Consider the following 8,254-nt stretch of genomic DNA (forward strand, 5'->3'; position numbering starts at 1 on the left):
GCCCCCCACCCCATGCCTGGGACTGGGAGCTGGGCACTGACTTCATACTGGAGACCCCCAGATACTGGCCGAGATTCTCCACTCCCGCGCCGGTTGGGAGAATCGCCTGGGCCGCCAAAATTTCCCGGGACGCTGGTCCGACGCCCTCCCGCGATTCTCCCAAGCGGCGGGAACGGCCCCGTCGAGTTCCGCGGGCCGCAGGCCGGATAATTGCCGGAGACACCCAAAATGGCGATTCTCCGGCACCCCCGCTATTCTCAGGCCCGGATGTGCCGAGTGGCCAGGCCAAAACGACAGGTTCCCCCCGGTGGCGTCCACACCTGGTCGCTGCAGTCGTGAACGGTGCGTGAACGCTGGGGGGGTGGCCTGCGGGGGGGGGGGGGGAATCATGTACCGGGGGGTACCTTAAATGTGGCATGGCCCACGATCGGTGCCCACTGATTGTCGGGCCGTCCTCTCCGAAGGAGGACCTCCTTCCCTCCGCGGCCCGGCAAGATCGGTCCGCCATCTTCTTGCGGGGCAGACTTAGAGAGGATGGCAACCACGCATGCGCGGATGACGCCAGTTATGCGGCGCCGGCGACGTCATCTATGCGGCGCCGCCTTTACGCGGGCGACAAGACCTGGCGTGTGTAGATGACGCGGCCCCGATCTTAGCCCATTGTCAGGGCCTGAATCGGCGGGATCGGGGCTGTTTCACGCCGTCGTGAACCTCGTCGTGAACCTCGGCCCACCCACCATACTCCACCTCTATTCTGCCGTCTAGTCCTGTTTCCCTCACTCTCCCCTTTCTCTCTCTCTCTCTCTCTTCAACAATTTCTCTCAGTCTGGGAGAAAGATGGAGACTGAGAGGGAGAGGGGCTGAGAGGGAGAGGGGCTGAGAGGGAGAGAGACTGAGAGGGATAGAGGCTGAGAGGGAAAGGGGCTGAGAGGGAGAAGGGCTGAGGGAGAGGGGCTGAGGGAGAGAGGCTGAGAGGGAGAGGGGCTGAGAGGGAGAGGGGCTGACAGGGAGAGAGGCTGAGAGGGAGAGGGGCTGAGAGGGAGAGAGACAGAGGGAGAGAGGCTGAGAGGGAGAGGGGCTGAGGGAGAGGGGCTGAGAGGGAGAGGGGCTGAGAGGGGCTGAGAGGGAGAGAGGCTGAGGGAGAGAGGCTGAGAGGGAGAGGGGCTGAGAGGGAGAGGGGCTGAGAGGGAGAGGGGCTGAGAGAGAGAGAGGCTGAGAGAGAGAGGGGCTGAGAGAGAGGGGCTGAGAGGGAGAGGGGCTGAGAGGGTGAGAGGGAGAGAGGGAGAGGGCTGAGAGGGAGAGAGGCTGAGAGGGAGAGAGGCTGAGAAGGAGAGATGCTGAGAGGGAGAGGGGCTGAGAGGGAGGGCTGAGAGGGTGGGAGAGAGGCTGAGAGGGAGAGGGGCTGAGAGGGAGAGGGCTGAGAGGGAGAGAGGCTGAGAGGGAGAGAGGCTGAGAGGGGCTAGAGGGAGAGAGGCTGAGAGGGAGAGAGGCTGAGAGGGGCTGAGAGGGAGAGGGGCTGAGAGGGAGAGAGGCTGAGAGGGAGAGAGAGACTGAGAATGTTACAAGCAGAAACTCAGTAAAAGTCGAATCAAACGGTCCCCTGGGCTTTCAAAAGGAACCGTGACATTAATCACAGTACAACACGGGCACTGTGCGATTGGGAAACTGCCTGATTAAATGGAAGCCCCTCTTTAAACCTGACAGTGACTTCACTGTCAGTCCGTCTTCAGCACAGGAGATAGTCTGGGATTAGAAACAATCCCTTACGGAGCCTCACATTTACAAATTCAATTCCAGCACCTCGGCAACATTATGGAAGTCGATACGTTCATGTTTACATGCTGCAGTGTGCACAGCAGGATTCCACAGAAAATAAACATGATGGAGACAGGAGCCCAGCCCAGATCCTGCATCTCTCTTCACCCCCCCCCCCCCCCCCCCATACACACACACACACACTCTCACCCTGCCAGGCTCCCAATACAAATATTGACAAATCACATTGGTGTTTTTATCATTTTATTGAAGGGGAAATAGAGAGAGAGAAATAGCTGGAGAGAGAGAGCGAGAGGGCGAGGAAAGCTGTGAGGGGATGCAGGTCAGGAACAAATCTACAGAAAGAGAGAGAGAGGTACAACTGGGAAGAATCTGCTCATTCCCTGAGGAAACATCTTCATACCGACTCGGGATTGGAGTTTCTGTAAAATCGCACTTTCTAAACAAGATGTGACTGGGCAGGGACTGCACACTAGACCCTCACCCCCAGACCCTGTTGACCCCCTCACCCCATCTCACATATGTTCTGTTTGGCTATCTCTCCCTCTCCCTCCCTCTCTTTTTACATCTCTCTCTCCCTCCACCCTCTCTTTGTCTGTCTGTCTCTCTCTCTCCCTCCACCCTCTTTGTCTCTCTCTATCTCTCCCTCCACCTTCTCTTTGTCTGTCTCTCTCTCTCTCTCCCTCCACCCTGTTTGTCTCTCTGTCCGTCCACCCTTTCTTTGTCTGTCTCTCTGTCTCCAGTATACAGATTTAGGAACTTTTAATTCAAAAATTCAACAGTATATTACTTACCATGAACCATTTCTTTGCTCACTGTTGCAATTCCAGTTCGTTGCATGCATAGCAAGATGCCAGGAGGCTCTCTCTCTCTCTCCCCGTTTCCCTCATTCTCCCTGTTTTCCTACACCTCTCTCTGTCTCTCCCTATAACAGCCCAGCTCCCCCAGCCTCCCAGTTACACAATCTCAGCAACATCCAAACACACAATCTCACCGTTACAAACCAGACTAGAACAGATTGGGAGACCGACCCCTTCCCTTGTGTTTCTCTCTGTCTCTCTATCCCTCACTCTGTCTCTCTATCCCTACCTCATTCACACCTCCAAACCCATCCCTCCATCACTCATGCTCTCTTTGTCCGTCAGATATTAAAATCAAACCTTGATCGGGGGTCAGAACCAGACAAAATGGGCCGTGGGTGAAGCCACTTTCCTTCCCGTCTGCTGTCATCTTCCTTCCCTCACCCACGTACCAACACTCTCTCTCTCCGAGCCCCCCCACCCCCAACCTGAACAGCACCTGGATTCCGAGCCAGGAGACACATCCCCTCTGTCCCCAGAAAGAGTGACCCTCCCCTCTTTACACTGGGCAAATCTGCTGCCCAGTCCGTTAGGAGACTTTTTACAATCGCCCTCGCAGCATTTATTCCTATTCCCAAATCCGGGGATCTCCACAGGGCGTGACCGACCCCCCCCCCCCCCCCGCGACCACTCCCCTGAGTCCCCCAGTTGTCTAACCCACCCCCCCCCCCCTCCCCACCCCCTCTTTGACCCTCACACCAAACTCCACCTCTATTCTGCTCTCTATTCCAGTTTCCCTCGCTCTCTCCCCTCGCCTCTCTCTTCACCCATTTCTCCGGTTCAGGGAGAAACATGGGGAAAGAGACAGACACTGAGAATTTGACAAGCACAAACTTAATCCAATACGATTCGAACGCTGCCCTGGGTGGGCCTTTCCACACACAACAGTGACATTCCGGTCAAACACGGGCACTGTGCAATTGGCAAATTGTCTCAATGAAAAGTCCCTCTTTAAAGCTGACTGTGGGGTGAGGAGAGTGGGGCAAAGTTTGGAGACTTTGGAGAACTCAGTGAGCTGAATTAACTCCCCCCCCCCTACCCCCCACCCCATCATCAATACTTCACTAATCAGTCCGCCTTCAGCACAGGAGATATTCCGGGATTAGAAACAATCCCTTACACAGCCTCACATTTACAAATTCAATTCCAGCACTTCGGCAACATGATGAAAGTCGATACGTTCATGTTTACATGTTGCAGTGTGCACAGCAGGGTCCCACAGAAAATAAACATGATGGAGACAGGAGCCCAGCCCAGATCCTGCCTCTGTCTTAACCTCCCACTCAACCGCCCCCCTCCACACCCCTCACCACACACACACACATTCGCCACCCCCACCAGCCTCCCCATTCAAATAACGACAAATCACATTGGTGTTTTTATCATTTTATTGGAAGAGGAAATATAGAGGGAAATAGCTGGAGAGAGAGGCTCGGTGAGGCGAGGGGGATGCGGTGGGGAAGAGTGGGACAGGCAATTTCTCCCCCCCCCCTCCCCCCCTCACTTTCTCTCTCAGGGCTTCTTTCCCTCTGGAGGCATTTTCAAATCGACTCGTCTCAGAACAGGACAGGGCTGTCTCAGCACATTTTCAAATCGACTGTCTCAGGACAGGACAGGGCTGTCTCAGGACATTTTCAAATCGACTGTCTCAGGACAGGACAGGGCCGTCTCAGGACATTTTCACATCGACTGTCTCAGGACAGGGCTGTCTCAGGACATTTTCAAATCGACTGTCTCAGGACAGGACAGGGCTGTCGCAGGACATTTTCAAATCGACTGTCTCAGGACAGGACAGGGCTGTCTCAGGACATTTTCACATCGTCTGTCTCAGGACAGGACAGGGCTGTCTCAGGACATTTTCACATCGACTGTCTCAGGACAGGACAGGGCTGTCTCAGGACATTTTCACATCGACTGTCTCAGGACAGGACAGGGCTGTCTCAGGACAGGACAGGGCTGTTTCAGGATATTTTCACATCGACTGTCTCAGGATTGTGTAAACTCGCACTTTCTAAAAGATAATGTAACTGGGCCGTGACTGTGCACAGCAGAGCCCCCACCCCCAGACCCTGTGCCTGATCACCCCCTCACCCCACCCCACATCTCTCCCCCCGTTTCCCCTGACCCTCCCTTTTCTCTCACCCCCTCTCTTTTTCACTCCTCGCTCCCACCGCCCTCTCTCTTTCTCTCTCCCACTTTTTCACTCTATCCCTCCACCCTCTCTGTCTTTCTCTGTACGCCTCCCCTTTTCACTTTATCTCCTTCCACCCTCTGTCGTTCTCTCTCCCTCTTTTTCACTCCCTCTCCCTCCACCCTGTCTTTCTCTGTCCCCCCTCTCTTTTTCATTCTCTCTCCCTCAACCCTGTCTTTCTCTGTCCCCCTCCCCTTTTCACTATATCTCTTTACCTCCACTCTCTCTCTCTCTCATTCTCTCCCCGCTCTCTCTTTTTCACTCTCTTTCTCCCTCCACTCTCTCTAATCTCTCGACAAATCACATTGGGGTTCTCTATTACATTTAGTACAAGATGAAATGTAGAAGGAAATGGCTGTAAAGTAGGAGAGAGAGAGAGAGGGAGAGATAGAAAGCTGGGGTGACTGAGGCAGGGACATTTAACCCCAAACCCCCCTCATAAATCCTTCCTCTCCCACCGCCCTGTCTAAAACAAACACCACAATTGAGGAGAAACCTGCACCCAGGCTGCGGCCTATTCATTTCAGACCCACTCCCTCACCCCCTCCCGACTGCTTCACATTCAGTGAGCCAGTTTAATTTTAAATTGTGCCTGGTCACTAAGTTGACAGTTCAGGAAAGGCTGCAGGCCACTGACGCACAGCAGGATCCCACAACCAGCAATGTGATCCTGGCAGGGTGGGACAGGCAGGTGATCGGGGGACGGGGGGGACGACGACGGGGGAGAGACATATTCCTTCCCTTGCCTGCTATATTCTTTCTTCCATCTCCCCCTGCCCCCCCCCACCCCCCCCCCCCACCCAAAAATACCCCACCCCTGAACACCACGGGTATTCAGAGTCTGGAGACACATCCACTGTCCCCAGAAAGAGTTACACTTCCCTCTTTAAACTGGGAAACGAGCTGTCTGGCCCATCAGGAGACTTTTAACAATCACCCTCCCAGCATTTATTTCTAATTATTTCCCAAATCAAGGTATCCCCAGAAAGATGTGATGAGACTCCCCATTGCAGTTTGTGGGAAGGTTTCATTGATGAAAGGTTTGAAGAGACACTAAAAAGCTGGAGAGAGATGGACAGATAGTGGCAGAACGCTAGGGAGACAGAGACACAGAGAGAGAGAGAGGCAAGAATGGAAAGCAGGCAGAAAGGGAGAGAAAGCCTATCTTTTTCACTTCCTCCCTGTCCCTCCAACCTCTCTCTCCCACATCTCCCTCTTAACCCCACCCCCCACGACCCAACTCTTTCTGTCCTCTCTCTCTCTCTCTCATCCCAGTAGTTGGGAAGGAGAGAGAGAGAGAGAGGGTCACACACAGGAATCCAACAATCACTTCCACAGCAAACTGAATTCAAATGGCCCCCTGTCAATTTCATTTCACCCTCACATTTAAGTCTCGGCCTAAAACACAGGCTTTATTCCAGAATTATACCCCATTCAAGTTAAGGGACTATAATTCGAGATTACATTACAGTCGATGGATCCATTATTAAAGTCACCCCACTGTTGGTTCATTTCAGGAATTCTGCAGGCAACTTGTGCACGGGGAGATCCCAAAAATGGTGACACTTTCCAAATTGAGTTCAGAGTTTCTGATGGTGGATTTCTCTCTCAGCAGCGATGAGATCATGGCTGAATATCCCGTCAGTGCATGCAGAAAGGGTTCATTAACTCTCTCGTTCCCAATCACTCAAGTTTAAGACTTTAAAATTCAAGAACATTTTAAAAAGTAGGTACTCTCTATTAATTTATTTATTTTTATAAATTTAGAGTACCTAATTCATTTTTTCCAATTAAGGAACAATTTCGCGTGGCCAATCCACCTAGCCTGCACATCTTTGGGGTGTGGGGGCGAAACCCACGCAAACACGGGGAGCGAGCTATTTTATTTTAAGAGTTGTGGTCACTATTGATGCGCGGGCAAAGGCCACAGGTCTGTGAGTGAACAGAAAGATCCCACAGTAGCAGCAATCTGGACCTAACCAGATGGGACACTGTCCTTCCTCCCCCCCCCCCCCACTCCCCCACCCCCTCACTCCTGCTGGGAGCCCCATTCCCCACTGCACCTAACACCCCCACCCCCCACCGCCGTGTCATGCGTGGATTGGAACATCCCTGGAGAAGTCCCTTCAATTTCTGAAAGAGTTAAACTGCGTCTTAAAACAAAGAAAAACCTTTTTAAAACAAAATCCATTGGCACACAGAAAGATCCCAGAAGGTGCAGTCGGCAGTTTGAGTGTCGTTGACATTTGCTACCAGGTTGCAGAGAGTGGCTGAGACAGTGAAATCCCTCCACCGCCCCCCCCCCCCACCCCACCCCACCCCCACCACACATACCTGGGATGCTCAGAATTAATATAACCCCTGTTATTTTGGAACAAAATTAGACAGCTTCATATTCCAGATTTGTATTTTACTCTTCGTCACCCACCAAATGTTTAATGTGTTTGTGTCGAAGTGCAAGGCCGGGGCGGCAATAAAGAGACAACTCACGTGAGTGCGGCCTGTGGAATCGGCCTCAGTCCATCCACTTGTCCTCTGGAGAATAGCCTTTGTCCAAAGATTCCTGGTCGCATTGCAGTCTTCAAAATCCAAATTCCTGGGGAAAGTGGGAGAAAATTAACTAAAACGCAGGAAAATGTTTCAACTTGTAGCACAGCAAGAGGCCAAGATTCCCCTCTCAGTTACACAAACTCCCAGCAACATCCACCTACAATAATCTCCGTTATCAACCACAGAATGAAAAAGATTGAGAGACAGTTCCCACTTCCCTTGTGTGTCTCTTTCTCTCTCTCTCGCTGTCTCATTCGGTCTCTCTATCCCTCTCATTCATATTTCTGTCTCCCTCGTCATCCCTCATCACACTCCCAGCATTTATTTCTATTTATTTCCCTAATCAGGGTCTCCTCAGAAAGATTTGATGAGACTCCCCATTGCAGTTTGTGGGGTGGTTTTCTTAGATTAAAGGTTTAAAGAGACACTAAAAAGCTGGAGAGAAATGGACAGATAGCGGCAGAAAGCTGGGGAGACAGAGAGATATAGAGAGGCAAGAATGGAAAGAAGACAGAAAGGGAGAGAAAGCCTCTCTTTTTCACGAACTCCCTCTCCCTCCACCCTATCTCTTTCTCCTTTCCCTCTCTCTAATCCCCATTACCCCCAGCCCCACACTCTTTATGTACTTCTCTCTCTCTATCATTCTAACAGTTGGGAAGGAGAAAGAGAGAGAGAGACAGGGTCACACACAGGAATCCAACATTCACAACCACAGCAAACTGAATTCAAATGACCTCCTGCAAATTTAATATCACCCTCATACTTCTGTCGCGGCCAAAAACACAGGCTTCATTCCAGAATTATACCCGCTTCAAGTTAAGGGACTTCAATTCTGGGCAATCGAGATTACTTTACAGTCAGTGGATTCATTTTAAAA

At 52.0% G+C, this 8,254-nt stretch overlaps 1 long non-coding RNA gene across 1 annotated transcript in view; it reads right to left on the reverse strand.

The window, feature by feature from the left end:
- Positions 1 to 7,426, reverse strand: part of LOC140411587 (uncharacterized) — a 718,944-nt gene extending 711,518 nt beyond the window's left edge. The window contains exon 1 of the long non-coding RNA XR_011940880.1: positions 7,318 to 7,426. This is a non-coding gene — a long non-coding RNA (uncharacterized lncRNA). The remainder of the gene's footprint in view (positions 1 to 7,317) is intronic.
- Positions 7,427 to 8,254: the final 828 nt, after the last annotated feature.

The sequence above is a fragment of the Scyliorhinus torazame genome, chromosome 4 (genome assembly GCF_047496885.1).
Source record: "Scyliorhinus torazame isolate Kashiwa2021f chromosome 4, sScyTor2.1, whole genome shotgun sequence".
NCBI lineage: Eukaryota > Metazoa > Chordata > Chondrichthyes > Carcharhiniformes > Scyliorhinidae > Scyliorhinus > Scyliorhinus torazame.